Here is an 18,515-nt window from a genome sequence, read left to right on the forward strand (position 1 = left end):
CATATGACAAACAACAGTAGAATTTTTATAGATTATACGATATAGAGTTGAAGAAATCACAAATCGTTATCGACATTCATTAGAAAATATAATTAATGAGCATATCTCTCAAACTTTGTACACGACGTATATTGAGGATAGGACAAGTCATGGCGGCTCATATCAGTGTTTAAAGACAGAACGACACAAGTCATGTTTAATGGCACTTGTACCATTTCGATGATTTTTTCGATATTTTGCATCTTTTCCACTACAACGACCTCAAGTATTGGACCCCATAACTTAAAAAAGTCAGAAATGTTGACCATGTGACAAATAACGGTAGAATTCACATAGATTATACGAGATAGATTTGGAGAAATCACAAGTCGTTATCTATATTCGTTAGAAAAATATAATTAATGAGCACATCTCTCAAATTTTGTACACGTCATGTCCATCTCGTAACTAAAATGAGTTCAAATCATTGATTATTGAAGATAGGACGAGTCATGGCGGCTCATATTAGTGTTTAAACCTAGAACGACAAAAGTCACGTTTAACGGCACTTGTGCCGTTCTGATGATTTTTCCAATATTTTGCATGTTTTCCATTACAACAACCTCAAGCATTGGACCCCATAACTTAAGAAAGTCAAAAATGTTGAACATGTGACAAATGTAGATTTAACATAGATTATATTATATGGAGTGGATAAATCACAAATCATTATCTACATTAGTTAGAAAATATAATTAATGAACATATCTCTCAAACTTTGTACACGACATGTCTATCTTGCAACATAAATTAGTTCAAATCATTGATTATCAAGGATTGGACGGGTCGTGGTGGCTCATACTAGTGTTTAAAGATAGAATGACACAAGCGATATTTAACGACACTTGTGTCGTTCCGATAAATGAGTCATGACTTCATATACTAATGTTTATAGACAAAACAATACAAGTGTCATTTTCTTTACAGTAACGGCACTTGTGTCGTTCTTTTAGAACTTTTCACTCAATAACAACACAAGTACCGTTCTCAATAGAACAAGTGCCGTTCTTAATAGCCTTTTCATCCTCTAAACGACACTTGTGCCGTTCTTTTAGAACTGTTCATCTCAGTAACAACATAAGTGTCATTCTCAATGGCCTTTCATCTTCAAGCAATGGATCTCTAAAGTATGCAAGAAAAGTAGATCATGTGACATAGAACGATTGAAATGACATAGATTATCTGATATAAAGCTGATGAGGGCATGACTAATTCTATTATTTTCAACAAAATACGAGTAACAAGCATATCTCTCAATTTTTTTAAATGTCATAACCACCTTACAATTTAAATGAGTTCAACTTATTATTTCTCAAGGCACAAAAGGGTTGCAACTGCTTAAACTCTTATTCATTGAAAAAACGGTACAAGTGTCATTTTATTATCAGTAATGGCACTTGAGCTGTTTTGTTTATTTCTCCTTTATTTTTGTTTGTTTCCAACGCAACGACCTTTAGAATTGAACACCCTAACTTGTGTCATTTTCATAGCAATAATAGAAGTTTATATTTTGGTAAAATCACTTGTGTTATTCTCTTAGAACTTTTCATTTCAGTAACAACACAAGTGTCGTTCTCAAGGAACATGCTAGTGGAAACAAGGGGAACATGCTGGTGCTAAAATATGGAGTATTGAACTAAGTTAACCCATTTGATTGTAATGACATTTGTTCTATTCTCATAGATACTTATATAAGTCTAACAATGACACTTGTATTGTCTTAATGAAAGTTTTATAATTCATGCAATGTCACTTGTGCCATTCTCATGTACGCTTATAAGTCCAAAAACGAACTCATGCCTTTTTCTTGAGACGTAACACAATAAAGATACACATCAATCTTCAACAAAAGACAAACATATCCTACAGAAAAAAATCCATCTCTTGGAATAAAGTCATCCTATTGATATGCACATGTTCAAATGTAGTCTACAGCATTTTTACATTCTCCAAAACATCAAGATCCTCAAATTCGAGTGACAAATATACATACCTTGAAACAAAATAATTTTGAGGGGTACTGTAAAACGCTAATCCTAAACTCTAGTTACACTAGAATCATACCCCCCACCACTATAATTGCAATTATTTCAACCACTACCACTATACTAATATGTGCTTCCCCCACTCCAAGTATAAGAGTGTTGGCTTATCAAATCAGATGTTGGCTTTGTTGATAACGTTAGTAACGTAGGGAATATCAAGGCCACGAGCTGCCATATCTGTCACAACCAAAATTAGTGTGTTTTCATTTTAAACGATTTCAATGCTAGTTCTCTTTCCTGGGACAACAGGTAAATCAAAGTCAACTCAAGTAATAATCAATGTAGGCATAATGATACAACGTTTACGCAACTAAAGAATAAAATGATTCAGTAAAGTCAAGGGGTTACACAACCTTTTAAATTGCCAACTTATATACATTAGTAAGTAGGTCAAGTTCCAATCTACAAATAAGGGTACTATGGTAAAAATAGCAAAAGATAACATGAAAAAATTCTGAAATCAACAAGTGTAAAGTTTAATAATGGGACTCACATAAAATAGGAATTACAATAAAGCATAATATAAAGAATTTTACTAAAAATGCCGAAATACTTAAATCAAATTACTGATAATGCAACTCTCTAAGTTTCAAGGCATATCAAAGAACAAGTACATTTACATATCACAATTTCGGTTTATAGCAATGCTAATTAATGAATCTTCTTAAACCCATCATCTTCAAAACCCCAAATGTATCAAAAATCCATCCACATTAAAAAAAAACTCAACTAAAACTAAACAAAAATATACAAATAAATCATGAAATCATAAAAAAAAAATGCAATTTTTTACACATTTTCACTATAAAACTACAGCAATGGAAGCACAAAATCACATTTCAAAATAAAAAAAAAAATGGAGAAAAATTTACCTTTTTTATTGTACTAGCTTGTACCAAAGAGAGGATAAAGTAATGTGAAATAAACTTAAATCAAAGAAAAAATTATTTGTAATATTGAAATATAGTGAAAATTAAGGTGAAGAAAACGGGTTTGGAATTCAAATTTGAGGAATAGGGTTTCACAGTGAAAGTGAAGAAGGTGAAATGAAAGAAGTTGGGGTGAATGATTTGATATAAATTGAAGGACAACTTTGTCATTTTACCAATTAAAACATTTTAAATTTTTTTAATTCTGTTTCAATGTTAGTCCAGGGCTATTTGTCCAAACTCATTCTCCAACTGGGTCATTTGGCCAGATTCCCCAATATTTAATTAGTAATTAAAACTAAAAAATTAAAAATAACTTCATCTTCTTCCTCCTTTCTCCACCATTATCCACCTCCTCACTTTAAGATTCAGTAATAGTGTAACTCCAGAAACAGTGTTGAATGTATTGTGTGTTTAGAAAAGTTACTTGCAGGCAATGAAGATAAAAAATTTCTGCCAATTTGAGTATACAATTGACATGTCCTTGAAGTGGTAAGGGGAATATGAGCACATGAGGAGGCGATGCAGGTGCTCTTTCATCATCCATGTTTGGTTGAGTGAGAACTGAACCACCCTCCCCTTTCCCCATTTTATTTTTAATACAATGAGTCACTAGAAATAGCCCACGTGCCGTTCAGTGAAGTGCAAGTGCATACCTTTTTGTTTGAAAATAATTTATTATTTATTATTCAATTGAGTGAAACTGTAATTCACCTAACATTATTCTTATTTCATGGAAGAAGTCATTTTCATCTAAAGTCGGTTCATTGAATAGGGCCGCATGTTTTATGATGAACAATGGAGTAAGTAACCACCGTAATCCATATATTTTGCAAGACAGAGTAAGTTTAGATTTTTGGAGGTGGATAATGGTGGAGAAAGGAGAAGATGGAGTGATTTTTTGGTTTTTTATATATATTTGTCCATTTGTAATTTTTTGAAAATTTTTGGGACTATAGTTGCAACTTACAATTTAGTTCTTGTTGTAAAAGGTAAGTTTATTATAGTTTAGAGGTGAATAACAATTATACCCCTACAACCCTAAAAATTATTACTATTATATCCTTAATTCTACTTCATAAATACAGGATTTTTGGTTCTTAATAAAACACACAAAGTCTATTGATTTCTCTTTTCTTCATTTTATAACACGTTATCAGCACGATAGCTTAATTTTTCTAAATTTAGTGAAGGTAATAATTTTTATAGACATAAATATTTATCACGTGTACCAAAATTAATTTGTTAACATGTGAAATATTTCAATATACATATGCATCATAAAGAGGTTGCTTCTTTTTCTCTACTTTTCATCGACATGCATATTAATTCTAATTCACGTTTGTATGTGTAATCTGAACACATATTAATTCACGTTTTTTTATTCATACACGATCATTTTTTTCCACATATTATTCTGTATTAATTCTGTCTTTTGAATTTGTTACATATTAGTTCTATCTTTAATTTCTATATATGTGAAATTCATATGCATGTTTAGTATCTTTTACATGTTGGTAAAAGATTTAGTCAATAAATGATTCAGCCAATTTTGTTAACTTCTATGTATGGAGATTTTTTTTTCTTAATACATGTTTGGTAGTTAATTTTTCTATATAAATTCATATCATGTCTATATGGTAATTAAATATTTTTAGATATTATTCTTTGAACTTCAAATTAAGAATTTATCATCTTGTTGTTCCAAATGTAGCACAACATTATAATTAATATTTCAGAAGAATATTAATTATATATCTATCTATTATAAATAGTTCGTTGTTGCTCCTGAAGTAGCATAACATTATTAATATTCTAGAAGAATATTACTTGTTCATAAAGAACATGATATTACAAGTTCTATATTCCAAAAGAATATTTAGTCAATGCTCCTGAAGAAGTATAATTTAAATCATAGTTATTTTAAATGAATATAATGTTGATGTTATCAAAGAAACGTGACACACGTTATATAAATATTCAAGAAAAATATTTCACTGTTACTTATGTAGGGCATAAATTTTATTATTTAACTCGAAAAGTAGAATGAATCGTTAATATCAATATTTCAGAAGAATATTGTAGTTATACTCTTGAAGATTATATATCTCGTTGTGTTCCTAAAGAAAGCACATTATATATATATATATATATATATATAAATCATGAATTAAATTATTCTATTTATTTACGTGTCCATTTTTCTGCATCGTATTTAGATATTGATGTTCTGGTCAAATTTTATTGCTCTTAAAGCACATAATGATGTAAGATCTAATATAAAATTATGTTTTTACTCCTGAAGAGTAAATCCTTACGTAATTATTACTGTAAACAATAATATGTTATTAATTCTGAAGAGCATGACATTAAAATTTTTCATATTCCAAAAGAATATTGATATATTGTTTTTGAATGAGCAATAATAATAATAATAATAATAATAATAATATATAACGTGCTTTTAATGAGCACATGTTTCGAAAAATATATTATTTTGTATTCATGTTTATTCCTAAAGGAACACATATAACTAATGTCGTTAGAACATTGATTAGTTTAACTACTTGAATGATATATGATTATATAATATTTAATCATATTCTTTGAGATTAAATAATTGAATTATCTATTATATTGAATCAGAAGTTCAATTTGATTTTATTATTTGACATAACCAGTTGGACCATCATTGGATCAATAATGATGCAAAATTAAATTTTTTTAATGGATATTAAATGAAGAATTAGAAGATTTTTCAATCCAATGAATTCATATATATTATTTGTTCTCTTTATCGACAATTGATCATTAAATATTGCTAGCTAAAATAGGGATTGAATTCCCTATATTTTTGAAAATTAATTAGGGTGATATATGGGGGCTACATCACTCACCATGTTAACCATCTAAATATTATTTGTATCTAATAGATTTGATGCAATTATTAGATGATTGCATGGTGTTTGCAACCTGAAGTTTTGCTAAATTATTGCTCAAATTATGAGCATAATTTTCAGATTATATAATTAAGATTATGTCATATTAATGCTAGTGGGCATAAATCTCAACATTTTAATAAGTGTTAGTTGAGATGTCGATAGGTTTAACACTATTTTTTATTAAATGCCTCTAATTAATTTAATTGAGAATAAAGTATTTTCCATTTTTATTAGGAAATTTTATTATGCATCATGTCAAAATCGCAGTTCTCCCTATTATAATCAGTTTATGGTCAGATCCTAATTTTTCCATCTAATTATTTTTGATGGTGTAGTATATATAAAAATTGAATACCACAATACACTGAGATGGAAAACAAAGAATGCTGAGAATAAATACGTAGTTTGAACCATTATTTCAAGTTGGCGATATTTTATAACACTGAAAAAATGATTGTCAATTTGATTGCACAATTCTCTCAGCATTAAGGGAGGAATTAAGAAGTTGAAAATAATGTATAAATGCATCATCATCTAAATCTTCGCTAAATATCATTCGAACTAGAAGTTCAAAAGATAATTTATTTAGATGCATTTATTGATCAAGGAGATCAACAATATCTCACGCACCAATTTTTATTACTCTAATACGAATTGATGCCTTAGTGGACAATTTGTTAGCATTATATTTGATATATCTATGGCAAGCCTAAAGTGTGATGGTGTTTGATTCTAATACAAAAATTTTCAAATGAAAATAAAACAATTAGCAAAGATGGTTTCATTGAGACATATACTCTTAATGAGTATTTAGACATAACAAATTACAAAATTCCAGAAGAGGATCAGGTACCTGATATGTTGAAAATTGAGATATATAAATAAGATATGTCACTATGAGAAAAGAAATAGAATTGAACAAGAAAAGAAAAAGTTGTCGATAACAATTTTGTACATGATATACAATATCATATGTGAATCATGAGAAATCGAAATAAATGCGTCAAAATATATTGATCGAAGTAATGTTTGGCCAAATAAAAGGAGATGGAATTTTAAATTGAATTTACTAAATAAACACAAAATTTTTGGATTTGTAGTCCAAAAATCTAAAGATATATGTTTATCCGAAAAGAAAATGAGAAAAATAAAGTCGTATTGTGTAATGCACGACTCTCAACACAATGAATTTCGCAAAGATCATCACGGATGAAGTCACGAGTCTATATCATGTTATCATGACGATACATGAAATTTGAAATACGTGATAGTCAACTGATCTAGCATGATTATTAATGTTATCTTTGAAAGATTTAATATGCTTGAAGTATAATTCAAATGATACATGCCCCAGAACTATGTTCTTATATCATTATATTGATTAAAACAATCTGGACGCATGTGGTATAATCATCTTAGTGAATATTTGTTGAATGAATGCTATAAAAATGACTATGTCCGCTCATATGTTTTCATAAAGAAAATAATTATTGGATTTACAATTATGGTTGATGATTTAAATTTAATTTGAACTCCTGAAGAGTTCAACAAAGCTGTTAGTTATTTGAAAAATGAATTTGAGATGCAAGATTTGGGAAAAATCAAATGTTGCCTTGGGTTGCAAATTGAACATTTCTCAGAAAGATTATTTGTTCATTAATTTATGTATACAAATTTTTTTTTAAAATGCTTTTATATGGATAATGCACATCCACTTGCATCACCACAGTTATTCGATCATTCGATGTGAAAAAAGATCAATTTCGTCCACTTGAAGATGGAGAAAATGTTCTTGATCCTGAAGTACTATACCTTATTGCAATTGGAACATTAAATTATCTTGTAAATTGCACTCGACTTGACATAACTTTTCCTATAAGTTTCTTTGCAAGATAGAGTTCTACGCCAACTCAAAAATATTGGAATTGTGTTAAATATATTTTTCATTACCTAAAGGGTACCATTGATTTGAGATTATTTTATTCTCAAAAGTCAGGATCCGCTTTAGTGGGATATTCAGATGCATGTTATCTCTCTGACCTACATAAAACTAAATTACAAATAGGATATGTATTTACACGTGGAGGAATAGTTATATCATGGAGATCGGTGAAACAATAATTGATAGCAACATCTTAAAATCATTTTGAAATTATTGCAATCCATGAAGTCAGCCAATAATGTGTATGGTTGAGGACATGTCCTATCATATCCAAGCATTATGCGGATTAACCCCAACAAAGGTTGGGAAATGCATGAAAATAGCCTATAGAAAAGGGCCATTTTTCAAAAATGACCTTTTGTCAATTTATATGCCGAAAATACCCTTCATTTAGATATTACATAACAAGTCACTATAATATAAAAATTTTCTAATTTAGTCCTTAAAATTAAATATTACTTTGATTTTGATAGTTTTTTGATTTTTTATTATTTATATGATTTTTGTTCGCTCTAAGTAACTCCCTAATTGGTATTAGAGCCATAGAGATCATGAGGAAACCCATAAATAATCGATTACCTGAAAAAATAAAAATCTTTAGATTCAAGCTAACACTTAGATTTTATATAAATTTAATAAATAACAGATTAATTATTATAAAGCTAAAAGAATATTTAGATTATACCTCTTGATAAAAGCATAGAGATCATGAAAATTAAAATAAGAAAAATAGATAATTATTATAAATTAGAAGAAGGAAGAGAAAGTTATATATTTTTAAAACCTATTCATAATAAATTAAAAATAATGACACTAACAATAATTAAAGAATTACCTATAGAAATAAAGAAACAAATTATTAATATATTAGAAGATGAAGAAATTAATTTATATTACAAAGAGAAGTATGAGTGTAAGTGATAATACAAATTCAAAATTAAATAAATTACTTATAAAAATGAAAAAAAAAATACAAGAAGAAATAAGAAATATAATGTTAATACCAGAAGGAAAAAGAGTATCAAATAAAATGCAATTAATAAAATTAAAATGTGAAAGATTAAGGTTTGAGAGTAAATATTTTAGTATAGTACAAGAAGAATTAATAAATGATCAAGATATAGCCAACAGAAGATTTGGAAAAATAATAGATAAAAAAAAAAGATAAAAGATGTAAATTAACGTATATGTTAGAAAGATAATCTTAATAAATCAGTAAGTGAATATATGGAAGAATTAAAGTCATTAATAAAAATGTTAATAAATGATATACAAGATTTAAGAAATGAAGTAAAAGAAACAAGAAATGATATAAATATATTAAAATTTGAAATTAAAGAATTAAAAGAAAATAATAAAAATAAAGAAAAGAAAATAGATAAAAAAATTAATAGAAAAAGAAATGACTCGAATAAGAAAGAAATAATTGAGAAAGAGAGTGTAATAATAGAAACGGGAAGTATGGAGATGAATTTAGAAAAAATATATTACCAAAAATATTAGAAGAATAAGAATCTAGGGAAAAAATATCAGGAAAATTAAAAGTAGAAGAAAAAGAAGATAAAGATGAATGAGAAATTAGATCTACTAATAGAAAATTTTGATCAATTAAGTTTAAGTATAAGTGAATACCAAATTTTAATGAATACTAGATGAGGACCTAATTCAATAGGAACTTCTAAACAAGAATTACAAGATTTAGATGAAAGTTATGCACCTATATATAATAAATCATATAAACAATTTTATGATAGAGTAAGAGATAGACGACCACCTAAAGGAAATAAATATAGAGACAGATTTGAGTTAAATGATAATTATGATAAACCTATTAACCATGGAGGAATAAAATTAAATTTAAATTGCAAAATAGATACTAAAAAAGCCTTATTAACTTGGGTAGATTCAATGATATTATTCTTTTTATATAATAAAGATGACATATGAGAAAATACTGAAAGAAAAATAGATTTCTTAATAGCATCCTTCGAAGGAGATGTTAGAAATTGGTGGGAATGAATAAGAAATGATACAAAAATATTAATAAAAAGAAATATACAAATAGAAATAATAAAATTAGATAGACAAGGTATAGAAAAGTTAGTAGAATATATTGTAGATGAATTTTTAGGAGAAAATTGGATAAGAAATACTGAAAGAGAAGAAATAAGAGAAAAAGACAATGCTAGAATTAAACTAATAAATTTAACAATATATGATATGTGTAGGATTAAAGAATATACTTGTGAATTTAGAAATTATTATTATGTTCAATTTTATCTAACTTCTAATAAAAAGGGGAACGAGATGTTACTGTGGATGGAACAGTAAACTAATCCGAAAATACTGTACAAGAGAAAAAATGGCATCATTTTTTTTACCTTTTTTTATTGATTTCGGCTAATACCATACCGTTTCCATTTTTTCACTCCTACGACCATTCCTCTGATCTTCTTCTGACTTGATGGTGGCAAAAGAAAACCATCAAGAAAATCAAACAACGACTACACTGCCATTTCTTCATTCTTCTGCTATTTGGGTCGGCACTCCTTCTGCGATTTACTGCTTCCAGAAGCATCAGTTGAATTATTGTTTGCTGGGATTGTTCACTACTTCTGTTGCTTTTATGGTGGCTTGACTTGTGCATTCACCAGTGTTAGATTCTGTTCTCCATTCATTTATTTATTTCATGTTTTCTTTTATAAAAAAATTGCTAATTGAGATAGAAGTTTTGGATATCACCTTGTTATTGTAGTTATAAATTGTTGATTGGAGTATGAGTTGCAAAGAAATTCAGAAAGCCTTCTATTACTAGAAATGAACTTTAAGTTGTGGCTTTATGACAGAATTTCACGTTGTCATCTCTTAGTGTCTTAAATAGGGTTGTAGGAGAGAAGAAAGATAAATGGCATAAAGAAGTAGGAAAAAATAGATACTGCGTAAACAAATAAAGAAAAGTAGGAAAAGCAGAGAGGAAAAAAAAGAGAAAGGAAATTTTCGATTAAAAAAAAAGAAAATCTCTCCGCTCAGTACGGAGAGATTAATTGATCTCTTTGCACTGTGCAAAGAAATCAACTCTCTCTGCACTGTGCAGAGAGTTGTCCTGGTACGAAGAGTTTGTAGTTTGCCAACTCTCTGTTTTAACTTTTGATCTCACTTTTGGTAAACAATATTTTATAATAATATGTTATAGTTAAGATTTAGTCGTCATTGAAAAAAAAAAAAACCTCTCTAAATTGTTCGGAGAGATGTGCAGAGAGACCCCCGCACTGTTCAGAGAGATCAATTGATATCTCCGAACTGTGTGGAGAGATTTTTTTATTTTTTTAATTGATATCATTACTTAATAAGTGCATTTCCATTTTTTTATATATAATTATATTTAATTTATTTATATAAAATACTTTAAAAAATAATAATTATTAAGCTAATAAAAAATACACTAAAAAGTATACAAATCAAATTTCTCAAAAAATTAGTAACAAAAAAGTAAACAAAAAGCATTTACCTACTTTTAATTTCGTCTAATTTACTAATTTAATAATTTAAATGAAAAAAAATTACATGTGCTATATGGAGTCTCCGCATTGTGCGGAGACTCCGCACAAATTTGAGAGAACTACCTTTTTTTCCTGAATCATGCAGCTAATATTTGTTTACTTTGTTATTTTATTAGTTAAAAATATTCATTAAATCTAATAAAAAATATAACTACAAGAATAAGTCTTTAAATAAAAAATAAAAAAAAAAACTTTCCCTCATATGTGCGAAGACTCCACACAAGTTGGGAGTAATGTGCGTACACTCCGCACTCTGTCCGGACAATAAGTGCGGACACTCCACACAGTCTGCACAGATTGTGCGGACGGAGTGCGGAGACTCCGCACAATCTGTGTGGTGTACGAACACTCTGCACTGATTGTGAAGCAATAATATATGTATTTTGATCGCAATTTGGATTTTGATTGATTAAAGCATCGTTACTGTTTTTGTTATCTCTTCAAATTCAAGGTTTACGCAACAAGAACTTCCAGCATGCAAGCCTATTCTAACACCTAAATGGGTAAATATTATAAACTGTCTCTGCACATTACTGGTGCCTTATTGTAATTCACCACATTATGGGGATTTGTTTTACCTATGGATTTACTTCCTCTCATAAACTCAGTTCTGTGCAGGTTATTTCAGCTTTCTTACTTGTTAGCATCATCTTTATTTCCATTGGCCTTGTCTCGCTATTTGTTTCCTAGGATGTATGCTCAGTATTTCTTAACCTATCGTTCTTTTGCTTTTTGTGCTTCCTCACTAAAGTGGCTTCTTTTCATCAGGTTGTTGAGATTATTGATCGATATGAGACTGATTGCATTCCTTTAGATTCAAGAAATGATCAGGTTGGATTTATTCAAAGCCCTCAAGATAAAACCTGCCACAGAAATCTGATGGTGAGTTTCAATTCGATGGTATATGAGTTTTACCATGTCAATTGAATTTTAAATTTCAGTATAATTATAAAATCTAACATTTGATAACTATTGATTAATCATCATGTTCCAAAACGCATGAAACGGTCCATTTATGTATATTATCAGCTTGACAATTTCTACCAGAATCATCGGAGGTCCTTTTAATGTTTCTATATTCTGACATTAAATTCGGTAAATGAAGTATTTAACTGTTTCTTTGATGCAATATTTTGGATTTCTACCACTGTGGATGAGTGTTAGTGATTCCTTATTTTTATTATAGATATAGAACTCTTCTATAAGAGAAATGATTCCACCGAAAATTTAATTTTATTCTCTTTTCTAGTATCTTGTAATAGTTGTCTATTTGAAATCTTTTGCACTTTGCTAGGAATTCTTCATGAATATATTAATTTATTATTCCTTTTCATTTTCAAACTATGTGGCTGATATCTATGCCCTTCCAAGATATGTGAAGAGCCGAAGTGATCAGCAACTAAGAAATCCAAGAGATGAAGGTGACACAAGTGCCTGTGAGCCTGAAGACACTGCCCACAAGATGCCAATTGTGCCTTGTGGTATTATAGCCTGGAGTCTGTTCAATTATACTTACAACTTCACCCACAACAACCAGCCAATGACCATAAACAAAACGGGTATCTTGTGGAAGAGTGATAGAGATCACAAATATATGCATTAAATCTAATAAAAAAAATATAATTACAAGAATAAGTATAACTTCAATATAATACCAAAAAAAAAATCTCAAATAAATAATCATTGCTAACAACAAAAGAATTAAAAAAATGAAGAAGACAAAAATGAAAAAAAGTAAAACTTATGAAAAGAAGAAATTGAAAGCATGATGCCAAAAAAATTTGACATTATCGTTCGAATGGGAAATGCTTTATTGATACACAAAAGACTTTTGCAGTAACTAGGTTAAAAGTATAGATTTATTGTGTTGTGATTTTTTTTTAAAATAATCGTAATAAATCTACTTATTACGCTAATAAAATTACAATAATTTTTTTTTTTTTACAAATAGTATAAAAAATCATTTTTATCTTCAACAAAAAAACACATTTAAAAATTAGCGATTTCATAATTACCTTTTTTTTTAAAAATTCTCGAAAATACAATTATAAAAAAGAAAACAATATTGAATTACCAAAATCAATATCTGTCAAATACGGTATCTAAAGACAATATGTGCAAATACGGTATGCTGTAAATACGGTATGTTGCAAATACGGTATGATGCAAATACGGTAAGCTGCAAATACAGTATGCGTAAATATGACATGTTGCAAAAAACTAAAATTCATACGCTAATAAAAATATGATAAATACAAAATTCATGCAACGCACGTGACAGCGACTAGTAATAATGAGAACCAAGAAGTATACCAAGATATGTATTATAATAAATTACCAGGTTCATGAGAAATATATTTTAAAATAGAATTTGAAAAATATGTTAGAGATAATGTTGGAATACATAGGACTTTAGGTTCAAGAATAAAATTTTTATTTGAAAGACTTGCATATATATGTCAACAAAGACAATTAATGAAAAAATCAAAAAAATTAACTAGAATATGTTGTGAAGATATGGAAAATCCTATACAGTGGGGATGTAATCTTGAAAGAATGATTAATAAAAGAAAATAAAAAAATAAGAAATTTAAAAAATTTAGAAATTTAATAAAAATATATATATATATAACCTAGAAGAATATATTATAAAAGAAAAAATATCAGATATGGTCAACAAAAAAAATAAAAGTTATAAGAAAAATAAAAGTCAATGTAAATGTTGGAATTGTGGAGAAATATGTCATATAAGCCCTAATTGTGATAAAAAGAAAGTTAAAATATTACAAAAATAATATTTGGAAATAAAAGATGAAGTGAGTGAAATATCAGTGATTGAAGAATGTTATAATCAAGAAGTTTATATAAGTAAAACAGAGGATGATAAATCAAAATCTGAATTAGGAAATAGAAGAAATGGAAAGTGATAAAATAAATATACAAGATTATGAAGAAATAGAAAGATACGGATTAAAAGTTACATTTGATAACAATAAATTTAGAAAATTACAAAAATTGTCTTTAGATTTAAAAATAGGGAAATGTGAAGTTTTAGATAGAATTTAGAAAAGAGAAAGGATGACAATAAATGAATATCACAAAATAGAAAAAATCATAAATGTAAGAACAATAAATGGACAATATAAATTAAATCTTTTAACAAAAAAATATGGTTGAAGAGCTATTAACAAAGGTTAGTAAAAAAAAAAGTGAAAAAATTTAATATGTTTATTTAGCAGAAATACAATTAATGTTTAAATCATTATTCAGAGAAGGAATAGACTCATCCTTAACTATAACCTTACATGATGAAAGAATAATAAATTTAAAAGATAGCTATTTAGGAACAATAGAAGGAAATCTGGCATATCAAAAAATAATGTTTACATGTTACCTAAAATATTGTGTATCATTGAAAGATAAAAACTTTAATGAAATTTTAGGATTGCATTTTACATTGCATAGAGATGATATCATGCAACCAGGTGATCAAATTATGACTATAGAGTATAGAGCTTTATATATATTTACCAATTCTAATTATGGAAACATTTATTCCAATAAACCTAATATTGAAATACATAAAGAATGTAAGGATATTAACAAAATAATATAACCAAATAAACAAATAAATTTAATATCAGAAGAATATGAATTTAGTATAATAAGAAATAAAAATGAAATAATAGAATTAAATGAAGGAGAATGTTCTAATAATATAACATTTAAGGATGAAAAATTAATCAAAATATCAAAAAGTCTTAGAATACCTAATAAAAATCAGTTAGAAGAATTTAATAATATAAAAGAAGTAAAACTATATAGGAATGATGGAAATATGAAAATAGAAGGAGAATATTATAATGGAAGAGAATATAAATAGACCAAATATATTAATAGATACAGGAACTGGTGAATGCTATATAGCTTCAATCAGAAATAAATGATTAATAACTCATAAAACTGATCCATATAGATATGTAAATTTTGATGGACAGATACATATTACAGATTTGGAAGTTAAAGTACCAATAAAAATATGAGGAATAGATCTTTTAGTACCGTTTTATATAGATAAAAGTATGGATATAAACCCTCATATACTTTTAGGAATGAGTTTCTTAAATGAATTAGAAAATTATAGTATAAAAAAAGAAGGATTATATATAGTCCATAATGAACAAACTATATTATGTAAAAAGAATTAAATGAATAATCAGATTAGTTTTTCCATTAGCTGTATATATACAAATCTCTATTATAGAAATCAAATAACAACTTGTGCTTTAATAGATACATGACATGATATAACAATATTTTAAGTTTTTTGATAAAATCATGGAATGATAATAGTAACATAAAAATAACTGGAGTCGCACGAGAAAGTACCCAGATAATTAATAGTGCTGATAAAGTTAGTATAATTCTTGGAAGCAAACAAGTTACAATAAATAAAATTTATAAATATGATAAATTAGAGTGTGATATATTATTAGGAAATGATTTTATACAACAATTTTAATATTATAAGTAAAATAATTATATGATAATGTTACACACACCTTGTGGACATTTATTAAAAATTTCAAGAGAATTTAGACATTATAGAGTTCAGCCAGCTCGGCGTGGTGATAAATGGGAGAAAAAACCAATATTATTTAATGAAATAAAAAATGAAAGAATATTGTATAAAAAAGTATTGAAAACAGGAATAGAAATAAGTATAAAAAAATTATTAAACAATTAGAAAAATTTTATGAAGAAAATCCATTGTTATTTTGGAAACCACATCACCCTAAAGCCAAAATAGAATTGACAGAAAATGTTATAATAAGAATTAGACCAATGATGTATATTACAGAAGATACACAAGAATTCAAAAATCAGATAAAAGAATTGTTAGAACAAAAATTTATTAGACCTAGCAATAGATCTCATAGTAGTCCAGCCTTTATGGTTATGAAATATTCTGAATAGGTTATAAGAAAAGTTAGGATGATTACAAATTATAAAGAATTAAATAAATATACTAAATTTGATGGATATTTTCTACCAAATAAAGAAGTTTGAATAAACATTGTAAAAGGAAAACAATATTATTCTAAATTCGATTGTAAATTAGGATTTTGGCAAACAAAAATGGAATAAGATAGTATACAATATACTGTATTTAGTATACCTCAAAAAAAATATGAATGGTTAGTAATGTCATTTGGATTAAAAAATGCACCACAAATATATCAAAGAAAAATGGATAATATATTTAAAAAATTTAATGAGTTTTTAATTGTTTATATTGATGATATACTGATATGTTCTAACAGTAAAGAGGAATATAGGAATCATTTAATACAATTCATAAATGAATGCAAGAAAGAATGAATTGTACTTTCTAAAAAGAAATCTATAATAGAAAAATAAAAGATAGATTTTCTTGGATTATCAATAGATAAAAAAGGAATAAAATTACAGACACATATATCTAAAAAAAATGAAAGTTTTCCAGATAAATTAGAATCCAAATAACAAATAAATTTTTTTTTAGGATATTTAAATTATGCAAAAGGTTTTATTGAAAATCTTTCTAAGAAAATGCATAAAATACAAACTTTACTTTAAAAAACAAATATTAAAGGATGTAATGAAGAACATTCAAAAATAGTTAAATCATTAAAAGAAGTGTGCAAAATTTTAGCAAAATTAAGATTATCAGATGAAAAAAATAATTTGATTGTTAATACTAATGTCTCAGATAAATATTGGACAGTAATATTAAAAACAGATTTAAATGAAATTTGTAGATATTCAAATGAAACTTTTAATCAAGCAGAAATAAATTATATCACTCATGAGAAGGAATTATTAGCAATTATTAGAGAAATAAAAAAGTTCTCATTATTTTTGTTATTCAAAAAATTTATTTTTGAAACTGATAATTTTCAAGTTGTAAGATTAGTCAGGAATAAATTACCATCAAAACCTCAATATAGAAGGCTCCATAGATGGGAAGCTTATTTAGTATTTTATAATTTTGATATAGTTCATATTAAAGGAGTTAATAATTTTCTTGCAAATTTTCTCAGTAGATACATAAAATTTGCTGATGGATAAAGCTAAAGTCGTGGAATTATACCAATCTATCTTACATATACAAAAAAAGGACAGATTTTCTTAAAGAATAATCTAAAGATATAAATACTGGAGCAACACAGATATCAGAAATGTTCAACTCAAATATAAGAATATTGTTGAATATTAGTACTGAGCATCATAAAGAGGTCATAGAGCTCAAAAATCAAGTTGATGCTGTTGATACTATTGCAGCACAACTAAAAGATATACTATCTGAAACAGATATACCAAGAGATCAGATATGAGTTTTCTAAATCAATACCAAATAGGGATAGCTGGAAGCAGTAGTGGACCCAGACGTGACAATATACCAACTAATAAAAAAGCATATTTCATTTCAGTATCATCAACCAAAAAAGTGATAATACATGGAGATAAAAGAGATTTCAAAACAATCAGCATCATAGATCAAGAAGAGAAAATCTCTTTAGATCTAAAAGAAGAAAAATATGCTGAAATAGTCAGAATTGCTTATGAAATAAAAATGAGTTATTCATATTTCATCTCTCCGAAAAATAATGTTTATCCCAAAATGACAGCTATGGAAGGAGGAGACCATTCATTTATAAAAATTATGGTAGACTATGAATTTATAGATTTGATATATCCAAGGAAAGATTTGATAGAAATTTCGAAATTTGATGATATATTCATAAAAGAAGTATCTAGATTTGCCAAAGGACGAAAAATATATTTGAAATTTTACTCAATAAGTCCTGAATATGATGGAGTTGTTTACTATCCAGTTGAACACATAATCTCAATTGGATATGTTGCAGCCAATTTTCAAATAGATGTGGTGGAAAATGATAGAAAAGTTCCAACAGTGACAAAATCATGGATCAGACGTAGAAGAGCACTTGAAATTAAAGTCATATATAACATTGCCAAAAATTTGTTAGACAAAAAATTCTAATGCCTGTGCC

The 18,515-nt window shown here is 27.2% G+C and overlaps 1 pseudogene; it reads left to right on the top strand.

Annotated features, from left to right (window-relative positions):
* The first annotated feature begins 11,690 nt into the window (after positions 1-11,690).
* Positions 11,691-13,060, top strand: LOC111395161 (annotated as a pseudogene).
* The last annotated feature ends 5,455 nt before the right edge of the window (positions 13,061-18,515 follow it).

This window comes from Olea europaea, chromosome 6 (assembly GCF_002742605.1).
Source record: "Olea europaea var. sylvestris chromosome 6, O_europaea_v1, whole genome shotgun sequence".
NCBI lineage: Eukaryota > Viridiplantae > Streptophyta > Magnoliopsida > Lamiales > Oleaceae > Olea > Olea europaea.